The 4454-nt window shown below is 34.1% G+C and overlaps 1 non-coding gene across 1 annotated transcript; it reads left to right on the forward strand.

The window, feature by feature from the left end:
• The first annotated feature begins 2508 nt into the window (after nucleotides 1–2508).
• Nucleotides 2509–2615, forward strand: LOC139887123 (small nucleolar RNA R71). Its single transcript, XR_011772967.1, has one exon. It is a non-coding gene; the product is annotated as a small nucleolar RNA R71 (small nucleolar RNA).
• The last annotated feature ends 1839 nt before the right edge of the window (nucleotides 2616–4454 follow it).

Raw genomic sequence — 4454 nt, forward strand, 5'->3', positions numbered from 1 at the left:
CAAGGGCACGTGAACGTGGTTTTCTCTTGATCTTCGGGTGCTATTGGAATTTGAAAATATCCGAAAAATCCATCTAGAAAGCAATAGTAACTATTTCCGGCTAATCTTTCCAACATTTGATCAATGAAAGGTAAGGGAAAGTGATCTTTTTTGGTGGCGTCATTTAATTTTCTATAATCAATACACACACGCCATCCTGTTACAGTCCTAGTAGGAATAAGCTCATTTTTCTCATTTGTAATGACAGTCATGTCACCCTTCTTAGGCACGCATTGAACTGGGCTTACCCATGGACTATCAGAGATTGGATATATTAAACCTGCATCTAGCAGTTTAATAATTTCTTTCTTAACTACATCTTGCATATTAGGATTTAGTCTTCATTGGCGTTGCACATACGTCTTATGACCTTCTTCCATAAGGATTTTATGTGTGCAATACGAAGGACTTATTCCTTTAATATCATGAATCTTCCATGCAATGGCTGGTTTATGAGCTTTTAACACAGAAATGAGTTGTGATTTCTCATTTTCAGTAAGAGAAGACGATATTATTACAGGTAATTCAGATTCACCATGTAAATAAGCGTATTCTAAATGGTTTGGAAGTGGCTTTAACTCTAATTTCGGAGGTTCTTCTATCGATGATTTATATCGATATCTGTCTTCTTCTTTTAACATTTGAATTTCTTCTGTTGTTGGTTCATATCCATTAGCTATTAGTGTAGCTAACATTTCAGCTTCATCAATTTGTTCAGTTCCTTCTCCTAAAGAACATTCTCCTGTTCCTTGTAATTCTGGAAATTCTTCTAATAATTCTGCATGTGAGTCTATAGTTTGAATATAATAACATGTATCATCTGCAGATTGCGGTTGTTGCATTGCTCTATCAACTGAAAAGGTAACACTTTCGTCCTCTATACTTAGGGTCAATTTCTTACCGAACACGTCTATCATTGCTTTAGCCGTGTTTAAGAATGGTCTTCCTAATATGAGAGGAACTTGAGAATCTTCTTCCATGTCCAGAACAACAAAATCTACTGGAAATACTAAAGTACCAACTTTGACTAGCATGTTCTCCATTATCCCTCTAGGATATTTTATTGATCGATCGGCTAGTTGTATACTTATTCTTGTTGGTTTCAATTCTCCAAGGTCTAGTTTAGCGTATAGTGAATACGGCATTAAATTTATACTAGCACCTAAGTCTGCCAATGCTTTTATTGAACTAAGACTACCCAGAAAACATGGAATTGTGAAACTTCCTGGATCAGACAATTTTTCTGGTATCTTATTCAACAGCACTGCTAAACAATTAGCGTTCATAGTAACAGCCGAGAGTTCTTCCATTTTCTTTCTATTCGTGATCAGATCTTTCAAGAATTTAGCATATCTAGGCATTCCTGAAATCACATCAATGAAAGGAAGATTTACATTTATCTGTTTAAACATATCCAAGAATTTGGATTGCTCGGCTTCAAGTTTCTCTTTCTTCATTTTACTCGGGTAAGGAAGTGGTGGTTGGTATGGTTTAACATAAGGTTTAGCCTTAACTATGTTATCTTCATTAACCTTCTCAACTACCGGTTCTGTTTCCTTATCTTGTTCAGGTTGTGGTTCTTGTGGAGTAGGAATAGCTTCATCAGAAGTTACAGGTATTTCAGGTGGTTTAAGTGTTATACCACTTCTTGTGGTAATGGCTTTAGCTGTTTCATTCCGGGGGTTAGCATTTGTATCACTAGGTAAACTTCCCGGTTTTCTTTCACCTATTAACCTTGCTAGGCTACTTACTTCTTGTTCCAGATTTTGAATAGAAGCTTGTTGATTTCTAAATGCTTGAGCATTTTGTTCATTAGTTTGTTTCTGAGATGTGAAAAACTGCGTTTGAGTTTCAACTAGCTTCGTCATCATATCTTCTAAATTCGGCTTTTTATCATCGGTTTGTTGTGGTGGTTTGTTTTGAAAATTAGGTCTTTGCTGATTGTAATTATTGTTGGACACTTGTTGATTGCTAGGACCTTGTTGGTTGTTGTATGGAATATTTCGATTATAATTCTGGTTTTGATTGTAAATAGGTCTTGGCGGTTGATAATTATTCTGATAATTATTTCCAGGCCTTTGGTTTAGATATGAAATATTCTCTCTTTGTTCCATTGTTAGTTCAATACTGAGACAATCTTTTGTCAAATGTGGTCCTCCATACTGCTCACAACTAATTCGTATTGAGTGTATATCTTTAGTCATCTTTTCCATTCGTCTCTCGACAGCATCTATCTTTGCGGAAATGGAATCTAAGTCATGGCTAGAATCGGCTCTAGCTGCTTTAGATGATCTAACGATATCTTTTTCTTGGTGCCACTCATGTGAGTAGGAAGCAGTGTTATCAATAATTTTATAAGCATCAGTTTCGGTTTTCTTCAAAATGGAACCACCAGCTGCTATATCGATGGCTTTTCTTGTAGTGATGTCGCATCCTTGGTAGAATATTTGTACTATTTGACAGGTATCTAAACCATGTTGCGGACATCCTCTTAATAACTTTCCAAATCTTGTCCATGCCTCATAAAGAGTTTCATTCGGTTTCTGTGTGAACGTAACAATTTCTCCTTGAAGTCTTACGGCTTTAGATGCCGGAAAGAATTGTTTAAGAAATTTTTCAACTAAAACATCCCATGTATCAATCGCCCCTTCAGGTAACGATTCCAACCAATCTTTGGCTTCTCCCTTTAAAGTCCAGGGAAATAACATGAGATATATATGTTCATCTTCCACTTCTCTTATTTTAAATAGTGTGCAGATCCTATTAAAGGTATGTAGATGTTCATTTGGATCTTCCTTCGGCGCACCACTAAATTGGCATTGATTAGTCACCATGTGTAGAATTTGTCCTTTGATTTCATAATCTGGCGCATTAATGTCTGGATGAGTAATTGCGTGACCTTGGCCAGTGCGTTTAGCTCTCATTCGGTCTTCCATACTTAAAGGTTCTAGATTCTCCATAATTGAATTTGTTGAATCGGAATCACTAGAGGATTCTGATTTAATGGTTTGTTCTTCAACAATCTCTGTTTGAATGATTGGTGGTTCCGGAGGAAAGTTTAGTGGTTCAGGATCTATGAATCATCCCTGAATATTCTCCGGATTCTCAATTGTGAGGTCGGGTTCAAAAAATGGATTATCGGAAATTTGAACTGAAGTACTTGGTTGACTGGATGATGATTCTAAAGAAAAATCAACGGCGGTAATATTTGCTAAATGTCTTGATCTAGTTACAGGTGGTGAACGTACAAAAGGTGGTGAACGTCTTGCTCGGTGCATTCACTGAATATCCTATTAGTTTTTAAAAAGGAAAGAAAAATAATATAAGTTATCCAATTAATAGACTTTTCTGATTTTGCCCACGTTTCGAATAGCCAAAAGATGCAGCAGAGGGGCAGGATTCGTTTGGTCTCAATATAATTGAGGACTGTTTGGGTCCAATAACCCGGTCCACATACAAATCCAACTATTACTACGAACCAGAAAATTTTGATGTCTATCAATTTAACCACTTAAAATAAATTTTCGTAATTTTAAGAAATTTAGATAAGAAGTATAATAAAAAATCTATGTCCTAAAAACTAGAATAGCGAGAAATAAGAAAGAAAAAAGAGCGTGTCGGAAAAAGATCGAAAAATAAAAATAAGAAAGAAAAAGAGTGACTTATAGAACTTAAAAACACTCGACTAACCCAACCTTATTACTATCACTAACTTAAAATTATAATCGCAAATTGAGATTACTAATTGGAATGATAATTGATACATAGGTAAAAGGCGTCTAAAAATAAAAATAAGAAAGTAGCGCGTTGAAACTTAAAAAGGCACTAAAAACTAAAAATAAAAAGTTGCTTCTGAAAATATTAAAGCTTACAAGTAAAACTATATCCCAAATGGAAATAACTTAGAAAGTTACTAAAACTTAAAAAGACGTCGCAAAATTCTAAAGCATTTTAATCTTAGTCTAAAGAAAAAGCACTTAAGGGATTTTACGACAAAGCCTAAAAATCTAGAAGTAAAAATAACTATGGCAAAAACTAAGTTTAAAACCAAAAATTAGCTAAAAATACAAATATTACGCTAAAATAATAAAAAAGGTACAAAATATAAAAATATACAAAAAAAATTGTAAAAAGTACAATTTTTATAAAAATATTATTTTTATATTATTTATTTTATAAAACTATTAATTTTATAATTTAAATAAACTAATTTAACTCAAATACAAATTAATTAAAAAGAAACTTAAAACTAATTATAATAATAAGTAATTTAAGGTTAATAATAATAATTAATAATTACTCCGTAATTAATGCTGATTAGGGTTCCTGTCACGCGTGTCAGGGCTGCTCCGCGAGTTGTGGTGCTCGAAACTGGAAACTCCGCGAGTCGCGGGGTTCCAATTTTCAGATGACAG

Source organism: Rutidosis leptorrhynchoides, chromosome 1 (genome assembly GCF_046630445.1).
Source record: "Rutidosis leptorrhynchoides isolate AG116_Rl617_1_P2 chromosome 1, CSIRO_AGI_Rlap_v1, whole genome shotgun sequence".
Classification (NCBI taxonomy): Eukaryota; Viridiplantae; Streptophyta; class Magnoliopsida; order Asterales; family Asteraceae; genus Rutidosis; species Rutidosis leptorrhynchoides.